Genomic DNA, 17,053 nt, shown 5'->3' on the forward strand with positions numbered 1-17,053 from the left:
GCCTCTGGCCCCCGATGAAAAGCCCTGATTCAGCTGCTGAGTACCTGACACCTTCTCCAGGACAAAGAGGGCTTTCTGCCTCTGGGGCTGCGGGCACCGAGCGCGGCCCTTTGCAGAGAGGGGTCACCGAGCCACATCCTGCACGGACCCCAAAACAAAACCTGTTTGTCTTGGGGGGCCATGGAGAATATATCCAGGAGCAGGTGGCTGCCAACTGGGATCACAGCTCCATGTCTGCCAGACTTCTGGGTAGGATGGCTCTCCAAGGAGAGGTCAATGGGGTGGCAAAGCTCAACCTGCAAAGGATTTAGGACCAACCCTGTGGCTGGGATCCTGTCTCTGAGCTACTGACCTGGCCAGGCATGCTGGGTCACTAGTGGTCCCATGTTTCTGTGCTCCTATACAGCATATCTGAGCTGGGATGAGGTGGGTGTCCACACTGGTGGGTTGGATTGAGGCGTGATGTTGCCCAGGCTTGGTTATGAGGTATGGAGCAATCTCGGCACTGAAGCAGGGCCTGTGATGGATGGAGGATAACTCATCTAGTGAGGGATCCATTGTGGAAGCTCTGATGAGGCTGTCAGTCTTCATATCATGTTCTTTCCTCTTTCTGTTTGCCAGGAGAGCCAAAATTGCAAGTGGTCAACAAAAGGTCCTTCACCCACCAGTGCCTAAATTCAGGCTACAGTGTGTGACACAGACCCTGAAGGACACAAATACTCAGCTTGGAGACCCTGCATCACTTCTGATTTTCATCCAGGGACTGCCACATGCACTGTCCATAAGCTGTCCAGGAGAAGAGGACAAGATCTCCGGGGTCCCACACTGCTGCTGAGAGCCAGAGCCTGTAGACTATGGCCAGAACTTCCCAAGCCTGCTCTCTGCCTGCATCTCAAAGCCTCTTCCTCCTGTGCCCTGCTGCCCACACTCCTCTTGATTCCCCCCAGGATCTGTGGACAACGATGCTGTTGGGACCATCTGGGTTGGGACTCAGCTGTGCTGCTGTCACTCTTAGTGGGATGTGCTCAGAGGTGGCAGCAGACACCCCTCCATCCCCTGCCTTTCCTTCCACACCTCAGCACCTCTCCCCCAATCCTTGTTCTCTCTCTCTCTTTTCTCCCTGCAGCTCCCCCATGCAGTCAACCAGGGTAGAGATGCTATAAACAGGATATGGGCTGTCTGGAAATCTGTGAGCAGGAGTGGCTGAAGGTATTTAATAGTATCCCTGCAGTGAGCAGGGATAAGAGGGGATCAGCTGCATGGAGCAGGGAGTCTGTATCAGATGGACTTGCTCTGCCATGCTGATTATTTACTGAAACAGGAAGCAAATATTTTTTTGGCTTTTGCCAAAGAAAGATTTCCTTAAAAAAAAAAAAAAAAAGTGTTAATATTAAAAGTAAAAATGTAGCTTTTAAACATGTTAAGTGGCCACATTCACTGGAGTTTTATTTACTATATAAAGGTTAACATTGGTCTGTTTATCCTACGGACGAGATTTCCAGCAAATTACAAGAAGGGTCATGTAACAGTCAGCTCCTGCTTGCCTGAGCTTATTTGCCAGAGCCAAATCCCTGGAGCCTGTGGAGCTGGGGCAGAGAGAAGGGATATTCAAAAGAACTCTGAGAACGGGAGAAAAGAGCTTTAAGTTTCTTGGAGTCCACTCACTGGGAAGGTGGAGGCTGGACTGGTCCAGGTGCTGGGGTGTGGGATGGTGAGAGGCAGAGATGCTGCCCTGGACCCCCTCTCAGAGCCATCTGTGAGAGTGGCCAGTTGGAGGAATGATAGAGAAAACCCATCATCAGTGCAAGCAAGCTGCTTCCTCACTAACCCCCCAGAGCCAGTTTAAAGCCTGGATCAGGAGATTTTCTCCCTTGGCCAACACTTTTTACGTAGTTTTAATATGATAACTGTGCTCAAGATATGGTGGTGAAATAACCAGCCTCTGTTGTGCGTGCAGGAAGGACACCCTGGGACTTGTGTTGAGGGAACATGATCATTGAAGTTTCTCTCTGTCCTGTCCCTGGGGGGGTCAGGCTGCCTTGTGCCTCACCTTGTCCCCCATGATCTGACAGTCCCCAGCCTTAGACAGGCTCAAGGAAGCTGTCCCATTTCCTCCTACCACTTTTGGAACTTGCCTCTGCCTACAGCTTCCCACACCGCCCCATGGGAGGCCAATTTCTCCAAACAACAGTTGTGAAAAGTCCTGGAGAATGATTCTGCATTTAAAAAATACATCAGACAAGGGGTACATTATTAATGGCCCTGCTGTCAGCACTGTGAAATCCCAACTGAACAGCGAGGCAAGCTGCTGCTTTAACGAAGCAGCACTGGGGCAACGAGCTGCTACCTCAAAGAGATGCTTTAGCCACATTATTAGCCCTAATATATAAAAAATCAAGGTGAACATCAAAGGCTTGGTACACCTAGGAGGTTGAATTAGGTAATTTACTACTTCTCTGGTCTTAAACTCTGTGCTTTGTGGAGTTTAAGACTAAGGGGGGACCTTGTTAATGTTTATCAATATCTGAAGGATGGGATGCAGGGGAAATGGGCAGCCCCTTCTCAGTGTCTGTGGGGACAGGACAAGGGGCAATGGCTGCAAGTTGGAGCACAGGAAGTTCCACAGCAACCTGGGGAAGAACTTTTCCCCAGTGAGGGTGAGGGAGCCCTGGGACAGGCTGCCCAGGGGGTGAGGAGTCTCCATCTCTGGAGAGATTCCAGCCCCGTCTGGACGCCGCCCTGTGCAATCTGAGCTGGGGAGCTGCTTTGGCAGGGGGTTGGACCCCAGGAGCTCTCCAGGTCCCTTCCAACCCCTGGGATTCTGTGTCTGGAGGAGTGGGGTGGCCAAAGCAAAGCAACATCAACCTGTGCACACTCAGAAAAGGGCCAGGCTGTGTGTCTGACACCAGTTGTGGTTCCATCTGGCATCTGGAATAGGGGCTCATCTTGCCCAGCCACGATGGGTTTTCATAGAGGGTCAGTTCATTCCTCCCTGCCATGTTTCACCATGTACCCACACTGGTGAGTTGTGGGAGCTGTTCAGAATAAAAAAATACAATTGAAATAGCACAAGTATCACCTCAGCTCCAAACCCGAAGGCTGGAGGCAGCCACCAACCACTCTACAAGAGTGCACAACAGAGAGGCTGCAGCAGCATCAGCCAGATCTGCTGCTATAGGCACTGGATATCACAGTGTGGAAAATCTAAATCAGAACTAATGAACCAAGAGACCTGCTGATGGTGAGAGCAGAGATGAATGTTCTCTGAACACCAGAAGCATCCCAGCATCAGCCTGAAAGGGAACAGCCCTCCCAGGGGAACCTTTCCAGGACCAGTTCTCCTCAGGGGTCCATCTTCTTGCCTTTGTTGCCTGGTGAATGATGAGAGACCTCCTTGGGCCCTCGTTTTGCCAGAGAGGAATGAACAGCTTTCCAAGAGCTTCATGGATCTGTGTTTCCTGTCCTGAACAAGCAGGAAAGCTGAGCTCTGTCCTGCCCCAGGGAGACACTGTATGTAGAGAGGCTCTGATGGAGATCTCCAGCATCCCAAATTTCCTTTCCACCTTGTGATGGAGGGGCAGCCTGTGCTGTGAAGGATGGGAAGAACATCTACACAGTTATATCCCAAAGCACCAGGATCACCAGGGTCTGTACCTTCTCTTAGGGATCAGCCTAATATGCCCTGAACTGGATGGGTTCCTGCCTTCTTTTTGGAATAGAAACTGGGACTTCCCCCCACTCTGTGCAAATATTTCCTCAGATCTCCCCATATATTTCCCCAAATTCACACCTATTTGTATATGTGAGAGAGTGTTTTGGAGGAAAAGGTGATTTTATTTAAAGAAACCCCACCTGTTTTCACACACCCGGTGAGGAGCATTCAGGCATCTCCAGGTGGCCTGTCCAGGGCTCCTGGTAGTGACATAGAGGAGAAGGGATGCCAGCTAGCGAGTCCACAACATCTCCTGGGCTCTTGAGCTTCAGCTCCAGAATCACAGAATCACAGAGCTATAGGGCTTGGATATGACCTCAAGAGATCATCAAGTCCAACCCTCCTTCCAAAGCAGGTTCCATAGGACAGAACTTTTTGGTACCATCTATGAGTTGAGGGTTCTTTTCACATGTGTCCACCCCTGTGAGTCAATGGGCAATGCTGCTGATGTTTTAAGAATCCTTTGGACTCCTTTTTTGGGCATAGCCTGTCCTCAGATTCATGCTTTTCTTTGGGGGGGGGGAGCTGCCTTTTGTTTTCCCAGTTGCTCTGCCTTGAAAAGTTACTCACGAATGTGCTGTAATCTGCGTTACCTTGGTGCCATCACTCTGATGCCTGGTATTCTTTTATACCTTCTTGACATTTCCTCCTGAGCTTTGACCCCTACACATCATTCAGACTTCATGCTTTTACCCCAGATCTCCACAGATGCTCACAGACAGGTCTTTTGAAGGAAGCCCAGTCTACTCCTGTCCTCTGCTCCCAGCAGGAGAAAGATTGTCTCCACCAGGCAGGACTTCTGAGAGCTTCTCACCTTTCCCTACACCCTGACACTGGGCAGTCTTGTGAGGGCTGTGGCTGGTGCATGCTTTGCCAAGAAACTTTTGCACACTGTTTGGGCTGGTGGCTGCTGGTGGTTATGGGTAGCTCTGGCACTATTTCTCCTTTCCAACAAGTTCCTCACACTCTGAGACACAACAAAAGGCACAAAGTGGTGTGTACCAGAATGGTTTCAGTACCCTATACTTGTAAAGCTGGCATGGTCCTCACTAAGAGGCTTTTTCTTCCCAGGAACAGCTGGCAGAGTTTCTTCTTTCTTCTCCCTCAGGGAAGGCTGACATCCCATGTTTCTTTGACTGCTGGCAAGGTGATGGGCCATGGTGAAGAGAGTAATTTGGCTTCCAACCACTCACCTTTCTCTGGTCCAAGAGGTACAACTGTAAATGGAATGTCCCTTCTTTCTGGCCATTGCCATCTTCACACCACTGCTGGAAATGGAGGATGAATAAAGTGCAGCTCAGAACTGTTGATGAACGTGTGGATTGGCTGTGTTGGACAGGAGATAATTTGTGGTGAAATCCGCAAAACGTCTGGGATTTGTAAATGTTTTCATGATGCCTTGGCTCTTCTCCAAACCCTCCCATCTACTGACAAACACGAGCCATGAATCACTGTGTACAGGAAAATCTCCCAAGCCCTTGACTTACTCCTCACCCAGCTCTGCTCGACTGCCAGCTCTGATAGCTGCTCGGAGGGGAATGAGGACGTCGGGGTCAAGGTGAAGGAGACCCTTTGGCAGCCCCACAGACACGCTGTGTAGGTCCCTGGGCAAAGGAGGTGGAGACATGGCACACTGTTTTCTGAGCAGCAGCCCACAGGACAGCAGTGCTGGGATGCTCCTGGCTAATGTCAAGGCCAGCACAGAGATCTCCTGCTTTCCCAGCCAAGGGATTTGCTTTGCGTTGCTGAAGGTGGGGCCCAGGCAGTTTTCTGCCTGATCTCAGCTGGGGTTGGTGATGCCTTTCTGGGTTGTTTGGGGTCTTGCAGAGCTCCTGGTTGGCTGCCTGCAGGGGTTCCCATGAATTCTCATGTCTGGGTGTGGGAGTAAGGCTTGAGCCAAGTGGATTGGTAAGAAGACCCCTCTGGAGATGCTGCCACAGGGCATCTTTTGTCAGTAGTCACCCTGCATCCAGCTGGACCCTAGGGCAGGACGGTGACTCAGCCAGCCAGGCAGCCTGGCTGCTGGGCACTGCTCACCCTCGTCACACAACACCCCACTCTGGCTTCACAAACAGGCTGCTGGCAGCAGTACACTGGCTACAGGGGCTCAGCCCACGAGTCAGGAACAGGCTCACAAAACCAGCTGGTGATTCGGGGGCAGGATGCTTTGTCCCTCTGCCCATGACCCCGTGTGTTCCCGTTGGAGCCTCCATCCCCTAGTTCAGACAGGAGAACTGAGAGGTGATTTCCAAGCAGGTTCTGGTCTCCACTGCCTCCTGGTCTCTCTAAGAGGAACACCTTGAAGTCAGTCCCTCCTTGCCAGAGCTTCTTAGAGCAGCCACACTTTTCCACCCTGGAGCCCTGTATCCCCTGTGCCTGGGGTGGGCATCCTATGGGATGCCTTCATGGCTTCAGGGTGTGCTGTGCAGAGTCACCTGGGCAGGACCACAGGCAGCAGCCTGTGTGACATACTGCTGCTGGGTTTGCAATGTCACAGCTGCTGACACGTCCCTCAGTGGGAGGGAAAGGTTGGGGTTCCTCTTCCTCATCTGCTCCAGTGAGCTCCAGTGCCACAATCTCCTGTGAAGACAGAACAACCAACTGCTTTGTCCAACTTGGGTGGCTGCAGGGAAGGATGTGTTCTGCGAGGGAGGGTCTCCTCTTCTTTGGGCAATGCACCTCTACAGCCTCTAGCTGTGGCACAAAGCCCTACATCTCCATCAGGTCCATGTGGTACATGATGTACCCTCCCTGCAAATGCAGCAGAGCCTGGGGATCCAAGCCCACAGCAATCCCTGGCAACACTGGACGTTTCCTCCTAAGGGACCTTCACACTAAACACAAGAAAATGCCAGGTTTCTCTCTCACTTCCCCATGGCTGTGCTACCTTCTGCTTTGTTGAGGACCCTTAGATCCTAGGGCTGTTTTTAAGACCCAGCCAGAGGCAGTCTTCTGTTTGTGTCTGATCCAAGCCCTTAGAAAAGGCAAATCATATGTCACCATTTCACTGCCTGGGATTGCCAGAGACTTGAGCCCATTCTTCCTACTGCAGAATTTGTCCCGTGCATTTCCAGCACCTCTTTCCTCCATCCCAGACCCCCTTCTTGGCTTACAGCAGGCTTTTGTTTTCCTCTCTCACACTTCCACCTCACTTTTCCTGTGGTGTGCCCCCAAAATGCATCAGTGAGCAAATCCCAATCTGCCTGGCACGAGGGGACAATTGATCTGGAAGGAGGATTTCCAAGCACATTGAACATCCCACAGAATCACAAGGTTGGAAAAGACCTTTAAGTTCATCAAATCACCTGAGGTCTCCTCAGAGCTACTATGCCATCTTCTGGATGGCAGGGGAGGGGGTAAGATGATATGGAGCAGAAAGAAAGGAAACTTCCTTCAGGATGAGCCAAACCAGCTTCTCTGTTTGCCCCTTGCCAGCCTTGGGACTGGATCTCTGGAGGCAGTCTGACCTCTGTGGCCACCTAACGCTCACCCTGCACAGATGGGGCCAGGCACCTTTGAAGGGCAAGTAGAGGAAACTTCTCCCCCAGCTCCAGCAGAACAGTTCAGGGTTGGGATTAGAAAAGGCCACACCACAATTCCTAGTGAAAAAAAAAATATTGCCACTTGTGAGAAAGACTTGGGGACTTTGTTTTGCTGCTTCCTTCCTCCTTGTTAGTGATGGGATGTCAGGCTGCACCTGCTTCCCTCTCCGTTTGCCAGGGAGGGAAAAGGAGAGCAGAGCAACGTCCTGGTGGTCAAACACGTGCCCCTAGAGCTCTGCCAGCTTTTTGGCCCTGACAGTACTAAACCATCACATGGCAGACGTGGTCTCCTGGAAAAGCTTTTGATCTTAGGGAAATGTCTTACTCTGTAACCGATGGACACACACATTTCATCACAGAGGGAAAGCTGCTGGGATGTTTTGTTTTGGAAACACCTGCAGCCCAAGCAGTTTGCTATTTCTGAACCCAAACTATTCCCAACTTCCTGCAAACCTGGAAGACACTGCTTCCTGCCATCTGCTCTGGATGTGGCTGAGAAGCACAGGAGGGCTGGGGCTTGTGGTGGCCTCAGAACTGGGTGGGCAAGAGAGCCATCTGGGCAGAGATACCAGCTTGCACACAGTCCAAAGTTGCTCGTTGCATGTTCAATGGTGCTGTGTTCTCCCAAACAACCACCCGCCCTCGGGCTCCAGCCTGTCCCAGCCCCATTTCCCAGTGAGATACAAACTGTTTAGCACACTGAGGGAGAGAGGAATAGCAGCCAGAGTGGGCCAGCAATGGGGCAGTTCCTTGTGCAGGCTGAGCTCGTGGCTTCCATGCTGTAGGACCAGGAAAGCCCTTTCCATGCAGACCTTGAATTCATGTTTTGGGGCAGCATCACCTGACCTGAACAGTGGGTACCTCTGTACAGGGAGGTGATGGGGTGGTTGGATTAGGCAGGCTGTGGCAGCTCTCTGCCCACAAGGACATCTTCCAATAACCCATCGCTGTGTCCCTTAGGAATATGTGTCATGGCTCATTTATATTGGAGGGTGAGGGAGCCCTGGGACAGGCTGCCCAGGGGGTGTGGAGTCTCCATCTCTGGAGAGATTCCAGTCCCGTCTGGACGCCGCCCTGTGCAATATGAGCTGGGGAGCTGCTTTGGCAGGGGGTTGGACCCCATGAGCTCTCCAGGTCCCTTCCAACCCCTGGGATTCTGGGATTCTGGGATTCTCAGCAGTCTTGCACCTTTCTCCACACAGGCCTTCTTCAGGGGGTCACCCTTGAAAAAGGCCAAGATAAGGACAGAGTTGGAGAACCAACAAGCTAGGAAGAGGCAATGAAATATTTCAAGCTCAGAGGCATGGAAAATGTCTCCTGGTGGTGCCTTTCTGTCACATGCCCCTTGGGTGGGTGCCAACCTTTACTGGTAGATGCTCTTCTTTACCAGCAGACCTTCTTCTTGGGACCTTTGTGTTTGCAGAATGACTTGTACCCCCAGGACACGAGCACTGATGTGGCAAAGGAAAACATCCTCTCTGCTGCCAGAACTGCAGAGGCTCAAACCATTGGCCATATCTGTCATACAGCTCATGGCCACAGCATCTCTGCAGGCTTCCCAAGGGAGATTGTCCCTCTCTGTGTACAAGTGTGGTTTTGAGCTCACACTGCATGGTGGCACTGGGCTTCTAGAGAGGTCATGCTGCATTACAGAAGCCAGCTGGTAATTAAGAGAGGATAACATCAGAGGTCTCATGCCAGTGATACTTAACCCTTGATGGAAATGAAGTTCCTGGAGTGGAGTTTGCAATCAGGAGGTAACTAGAAGAGAGAGTTTGGGAAACCCCACAGGGATTTTGTGCTGTGTGGAGACCAGGTCTCCCTCAACCATGCACAGTGTAGTCTGTGGGGAAAGAGTCTATTGTTTGGGGACTTGCAATGAAGTTTTCATTCAGCACTGGAATTAAAATTCATCTTATTATGGGACCTTTAAGTATTTCCAGAGCCTGACCTTTTCTGGAGGCTATTGACTAATTAATGTCTGGTCTGGTATTCTTCAAACTTTCCACATAGTTCAACACATTGCCATCTGCTTTCAAACACATTTTTTTTTTCCAAGAAATTAGGTTGTAATTAAATACACTTATTAATGACTGTTTTTTCTGCCTTTCCTATTGGGTTTGCAAGTTACTTTACTCCCTGAGGCAAAAAAAAAGATGGCCAATATTTCATGGGGTGAGTAAAGGAATGGCTAATATGATCTCTGACATGCTGATTTGACTCAGCTCCAGTGTGGTGGTGACCAGCAAGCCATGCAGGAGAGACCTGGGTGGAAAAGTACAGAGTCAGGGTCAAGTCCCTGTAGGCAAGTTCACAGGTGGGACCAGGAGCTCTTCACCCGTGGAGCTCCAGAGCGTGGGCTGGTCAGGTCATGCAGATGGGACAGTTGGTTGCTCTTCACCCTGCTCCCCAAGGAATGGAGAGGAGAAACCACAGACCCACCAGAGTGAAGGAAATCACTCTCATCCTTAAAATTCAGGGCATGCTGATCTGGGAGCTCTGCAAATAACGTCAAGCCCATTTGTGTGAACACTCCTCTCCTGCCTGGTCCTCTCTCCGCCCAAGAGGGACTCGCAGGGAGACCTGTGTGTGGAGAGAGCAGATGGAGCTGAGAGCAGCCAAGAAGGGGAAGGAGTCCTCCTACGCAGAGCCCAGAAAGGTTTTTACACGCTCTCCGCTCTCTGGTGTCGCTGAGGTCACTCCTCTTTGTCAGGCACATGGCAGCAAATCCCCCTCTAAGCCCCAGATCTCGGAGGCATTATAATCATAAAAGCCTGGGCTGAAGGGTCTGAGCAAGTGTTTTTCCCCAGCCCCAGGACCTGGTTATTCTGGCAGCGCTGAAACATCGAGGCGGCAACATCATCCGGTGAGATCTGCTGCCAGAGGGTCGGCAGGGGTGCGGGGTGGGGGGGGGGGGGAGATGGGCAGGTGAGGGAGCCCACCCAGGATTGGGGCACCAGGGGCTGCATAGCACCTATTTCATTTCCTGACTGGGCTTCCAGTGAGTCCTGGCAGCTCCGGGCAGCCAAGGCAGAGAGGGTGGAGGCGGATAGATGCTGACAAGTAACACACACGTGCACCGACACGGGGATGCGGAGACAGGAACGGGTCCTGGCCAGGGTGTCGGCATTTCTCCAGGCATTTTATAGCCCCCTTTTTTCCAGGGTCTTGCCCTTTTGCTTTATCCCAGTGGTCCAGACGCCATGCACTCCTAGGAGGCTGGGCCTGACCTCCCCTCAGCCATGCACACCAGCACACAGAGGTTCACTGTCACACATCCCAGTGTGGTGGGGGGCACAGTGCACTCTCACGTGCGCCCGGGCAATGGACCAGCACAGACACTGATGCTCGAGGCATCCCAGTGGCACAGGATGCTCTGCTCCCAGTCTCTAAAGCCATCAAATGATGAAAACAAGCCTGGTAGTCACCTGCCTGCAGAGGGGCTGAAGGACACATCAGCCCACAGAGCATCCTTTCAGCCCATACAGCTCAGCCATGTCCCCCCCTGTGCTCAGATGTCCGCACAGCTCGGTCAGGCTGCACTGCAGTTGATCAGTGTGTGCTGCCTGCCCATCAGCACCTGGGACTCTGTTTCAGGCTGATGTTCATGGGCTCAGTACCTGCTGCCAGCCCTGGAAGCAGCTGGAGGAAAGAGTCAGGAGGGAGGTGGTGAAAGAGGAGACGGGGACAAGAGCTGTTGGTGGAGGTGAACCAAGACTGGTGGGATGTGGCAGTGATTGGGACCCAGGGCAGCCTGTGGCCATTCCCAGAACTGGAGCAAGGCTGGTTCCTCCGACAGGATGAACAACAGGCCTGCTTCATCAGCTCAGCTGCTAGGAAGGACGGAGCAGAGCCAAAAATCCAGGAGAAAAATGCTATGCAAAATTGTTCATCTGTTACTGATTGGGAGGCTGAGAGCTCAATTCAAACCACCCAATAAAACCGGCTTGGACGAGAATTTCCTGAATCCCAGATTAAGTGAATAAAGATGTTTCAGGAGTTCAGGGCCGCAGTTGGGTGGTTTGCACACAATTTGCTGTTGGTTTCACCCTTTGTTGCTTTAATGAAGAACAGAAGGAGGATCTCCCATCTCATTCAACCAAGGGAAAAATTATTTCTCCTAAATTTAAATTAATTTCCTGCTGCAGGCCCAGCTCTGTTTATCTGACCTACCCAGGGGCTCCTTCTTGCACTGCTGCTCATTCCTCTCCAGGCAAAGACACCCTTCCCCTCGGGGGCTGCAGAGTCCCCAGGCTGGTGGCATCGCCTTGGCATGGCAATGCTTCTTGCAAGCAGAGCTCAGAGGCCCAACAGCTAACAGGGAGACGTGCTTGGAAAGCCAGGTCTCATTTCTGAAGACAAAACATGCAATTCTGCACCCTGTGTGTGTCCCCAGCCTGTTCAGGCAGCAGGTCCTGCCTCTTCATATGCCACCGACATGCTCTCCAGGAGGATGGAGCCCTGAGGAGTGTTGGGTGCTCTGGTAGAGTGTAAGGGCTGAGCAAACCCAGGCTCAGCCAGAAACATGTCCCACACCGCGCTCCCTACGGACAGAGGGGATTCCCCACGCTCACAGCATCCAGTGTTGGAGAGCTGCTCTACCAGGGGGGTTGCACAACCCTGAAAATCACTTCTTTTAATAAGCCTCTTATTCATGGTGAGGGAAAGGAGCCAGGCTGTATGTAGTGAAGCCTTGAAAAGGTTTCCAAGCCGTGGCTACATCTCTTGCTTCTAAATCCATACATCTATGTACATCCTTTTCTCTCCACCTGTCATTCAGCTTGCTGGTCAATGCTGAAGTCTCTTTACAAACTGCAAACCCAGTCAGCTGGCACCTGAATCAAAGTGGCATCGTGTGTCTTGGTGGGGCTTTGAGCTCTGACTAAGTGTGGAAAAGGAATGGAGAAACCAGAGATCAATTAAAGAAAAAAAAAAGGAAAAGAAAATTAGATCAGAACAAAAGATTAAAAAATCATTATGAGAAACTTCAGAAATAGGGAAACAAATGTTTTACTCAAGGGCCCATCTCTCTAAATTCCCTATCACAGAATCACAGAATCACAAGGTTGAAAAAGACCTTTAAGATTATCAAGTCCAACCATTCCCATCCTAAGCTAAACCACATCCCTGAGCACCTCATCTCCCCTCTGTTAAACACACCCAGGGGGTGACTCAGCCCCTCCCTGGGCAGCCTGTGCCACAGCCCCACAACTCTGCCAGGGAAGAACTTTGCCCTCCCAGCTGAGCTGACCCTGCCCTGGGGCAGCTTGAGCCCATTGCCCCTTGTCCCATCTCCTGTCCCCTGGCTGAAGAGACCATCGCCCACCTCTCTGCACCCTCCTGGCAGGGCAGGGGAGGTGGGGAGAAGGTCTCCCCTCAGCCTCCTCTTCTCCAGGCTGAATACCCCCAGCTCCCTCAGCTGCTCCTCAGAGGATTTGCCCTCCAGCCCCTTCCCCAGCCTGGTTGCCCTTCTCTGCACTCACTCCAGGACCTCAATGTCCTTCTGATGGTGAGGAGCCCAGAACTGGACCCAGCACTCGAGGTGCAGCCTCACCAGTGCCCAGTACAGGGGCACAATCCCCTCCCCAGACCTACTGGTCACACTATTTCTGATACAAGCCAGGATGCCATTGGTCTTCCTGGCCACCTGGGCACACTGCTGGCTCATGTTCATCCTGCAGTCACCCAACACCCCCAGGTCCTTCTCTGCCTGACAGCTCTCCAGCCAGTCTCCCCCCAGCCTGTAGCTGCTCGGGGTTGTTCTGTCCCATGTGCAGCACTCTGCAATTGGCCATGTCAAATGAAGCCCATGCTTCATTTTGCCCAAAAACCTCTCCAGAATTTCTGGGGAATGTGACTTCTTAGGAGGAGTCCGAAGGCTCCAAGGACGACACAAGCTATTTGCACCCTGGGGTCTGGAGTCATCACCACCCTACAGTAACACACAGCTTGTCTAGATGGCGACACAGGGAAAATATGACAGCAACTGTCAGCAGGACCATGATGGGTGTATGAACACCAAGGAGAGCTGTGCTTCCAGAGAGCCCCACGGGAGGATCAGCAGGAGTAATGGGATGTCTGTGAGCAACAGCATGTTTAGGCAGAGCACCAGGAAACATTTCCACCCCGGCTATTAGTTTTATTAGGAGAAAGCCTCCCGTGGGAAACTGGAAGCTGCATCACTTGACTCACTCCCAGCTGAGCACCAGATAACATGAGGCAGAGAGCAGGCGGGGGCAGATGGCCCAGATGACCTCATGAGCTTTTCCATCGCTCCGATTACCATCGCGCCCGGGTAGGGGCTCTGTGCTCGTCTCCATCTGACTCAGGGCCACGACAGGCTGGGGAATAACATGGGAGTTGATGTTCCCCTGTTATTTTCCAGTTCCTTCATTTCAGGGCTCTGGGTAGAAGATGGGCTGTGGAGTGACATCAGATGGAGTGACAACATCTCCCAGTCTTCTTGCCAGGTCTTCCTTCTTGCAGGGTTGGTGTATGTGGCTGCAGGATGGCATGGGACCCCAACAGCCTGCTTCAGAAATTGGGGCTTAGCAAAGGAGTGGAGGAAATAGAGATACAAAAGCTATCCAGAAAAGCTAGAAGAAACCCTCACCAGGTTTTCACATCTGAGACACGGCTGCTCCAGAGTCAGTTATTGCCTTTTCTTGGAAGCTGCTGATTTCCCATAGAGGGATGGAGGGAGCAGTGGGTGATGCAGGATGTTTTGGTGCAGCCAAACGGGCAGAAGGGACTGAGTGCATCTTCCCAGTGCTCAGGGAAAGCACAGCCCTGATGAGTTGGGGTCAGGAGAGAGCCACAGATTCATGTGGAACCCTCTGGGGAAGACTGTTCCCCTGAAAGCAAAGCTTTTCTCAGCTCCTCAGACTTTGTGCCATGGTCTGAGCTGGCCAGAGGTGTGCAGGTTGCCACCTGCATGGCTGATACCCACGTGGGACCCATGCTGAGGTTCCTCTCTCTTTCCTGGGGCAGAGGTAAGGGTCTATCTGGGGTGGGGACCTCCAAGCCCATGGAAGTTCCCTGTTCCATAATCCTTAATGTCTGGGAATGATATTCTTAGCTGACTTCACTCTCCTCCTTCAAATCCCCTTTTTAAACCTCTCCATCAGAAATCCGCCAGCCTGCCCAGGATGTCCCTCAGAGGACACAGGACACCACACAGGTCACAGCCAGCCCTACATGGGACACACCTGAGACAAAGGAAGCTGATGTTCTCTACAAGGCTTGCACAGCCTCAGCCCACCCCTCTCCCTGCTGTGTGCAGACCAAGGGGGATGTGCAGGTGGACGGTGAGTGGCTCTGGGCTCACACTGGTGGGTCTGGAGCCCACCCAGCTCCTCTGCTGAAAACCCCCAGGGTTGCCTCTGGCTTCACAGGGCTTGAGTTTGATGCTGGCCCTTCAGCCACATGGCTCAAACAGGTACATCCAAGCTGGCTTTTCCATGCTCCTCCTGCTGCAAAGTCCTTAACTGAAGTTTGCCTCTTAACATGAAGAGATATTTCTAAGTGCTTTATTAAGGGCTGCCAGGACCTCTTAAATATTTTGTTAACTAAGAGCCTTGATGGGCTCTTGATGGGAAGTATCCCCTTGAGATGTGCAGCAAGTGCATCCAGAGGAAACCAGACGGGCAGCACTCGCCAGAGCCAGGCTTGTGGTGCAGAGCGTGGGATGCAGGGGGGATGCTGCTGCACTGGCTCCCCTGTGTCCCAGGGGTGGGTGAGGGCACTGACCTCTGCTAAAAGGCACATGCATGAACGCTGGAGTAAGAATTGAGGAGGGGTGAGGGGGTGAGAGGGGGGTTGGATGCTGTATTTCAGCATTTTGTTGGCTCTTGTTGACTGAAAAATGGGAGTTCAACTCTCGTTGTCACTCAGCTTCACCTCACTTTGCTGTCTGGTCTAGGAGATGTCTGGGCTTCTCTGTGGCTGGAGAAGAAAGGGGGAATCCCTCCAAAGAGCATGCCCTTTCAGTGTATATTTCAGCATATCCTTTTCAGGGTGGAATGCAGATGCTCTGTCCCTGAGAACACCATGGTACCCTTCCCAGCATCCAAACTTGAGGCTCCCTCTGATGTCCTCATTTTAGAGTGTCCTCAATGTTCTCATTTTACAGATAACTGACTAAACACCACAGAAATCAGCTGGAGTGGTGTGCAAAGGTTCCATTTCCCTGCTGGAAGCAACTGGTGTCCTGCAAGGGCATGAACTTCCTGGGAAAAGCTTGTTTGTGGGATTAATGGCAGGGCAGGGTGGCTGCCTGGGGTGGGATAAAGTCTTATCTAAAGAAAAACACAGATGGATACTTGGTGGCACAGGAAGAAACCAAGCTGGAGAGACAAGGGGCTCATAGGCACCAGAATGCAGAAAACCAGGGACACTTTAGTCTGTATTTGATGGTTGCTTGATGTCAGATGTTCAGGCCACTTCTGGGATGAAGGACCAGGGAAATCAGGGACTCTGGAGAGGGTTCAGGCATCAGCTCAGACCCAGAGCACAGAAATTCCCACTGCTGCTGCAAGGCTGGATGTGATCTGGATATACCCAAGCAGGGAACAGCACAGAGGGGGCATTACTGCATGGGACTCTAGTGACATCATCAGCACATGGCACATCCAGGCCCACTGCTTATGCTGGAGAGTGACACTGAACACTTGGAAAGGACACAAAAAAAGAACAAGAAAATTATCCCAGGGCTAGAAATCATTCTGAGTAAGAGCCTAATGGAACATGATCTGTTTAGTTTATCTAGTTTTTAAGAGGTGATTTAATCATGGGCTGTGAGAACTGATGTGAGGGAATTCTTTGAGTGCAAAGGGCTCTTTAAGAGGGCAGACAAAGACAGAAAAAGATCCAGGGATTGGAAAGCAAAGCTGGTGGTTGTCGAGCTAGAGATAAAGTAACTATTTTTAACAGTGGGAATAACTGTCCATTGGAACAAGGAGCCCAGGGACGTGGTAAACTCTCCAGCCAGCCAGCCATGAAATGTAGACTGGCCACTCTCCTGTGAATATGTGAACTGAAGCACAAACTGCTCATCTTGCTAAAGTTAGAAATGGGGATTTTCAGCTAAGGAAATCTGAAATGTCCCATGGTGGCCAGGGAGAGACACCCCACCTTCACCACCTGTGACAGTGGAAGGGCCACAGCTCCTACTGATGCTGGCAAAGGCGACCAGCACAAAGCCACGCTGGCTCTGCCTCCAGTCCTACCTGAGACAGCAAAGCTTCTGCTGTTTGAACCTCCCCTTTCTGGGATGTTAATCTGTGCTGATCCTTTCTTCTTTTGTAGGGATGTGCTGTTCCCAGGAGTTCATTCTGCACCTGGCCAATGTGAAAGAATACCCTTCTGCACCTGACTGGTATCTTGGAAATGCATTTTCATGAGGTGGCAGCTCCTGGGACATCACCTAGAGCAAAACTTTCCCCAGCAGGACTGGTGTGGCTGCTCCTGTGACAGTTCAGTTGCTCCTTCTCACATTCAGTACAGGTCACAGTTTCTCTGTCATAAACTGGCTGCAGCACCTCTCAGCCCAGCCTGGGAAGGACGATGTCATGACAGTATCAAGGGCAGAATTTCATGAGTGTGCAGGCTGTCACCTTTGGTGAGGGTCCTGGCTGGTGACCCTTGGAGAATGGTCTCCCCCTTTTCCACAGCATGCAAGAAAACTCAGTTCCCCCAGGCCACAGGTCTTGTTTCTCCCAAACTCCTTTGGTTGATGCACTTGGACATTCCTGTAACCACCTGACAAAGCAGAGCTCCAGCAACAGCAGAAACAAATTTT

This window comes from Gallinula chloropus, assembly GCF_964237585.1.
Source record: "Gallinula chloropus genome assembly, chromosome: 23".
Lineage (NCBI taxonomy): Eukaryota > Metazoa > Chordata > Aves > Gruiformes > Rallidae > Gallinula > Gallinula chloropus.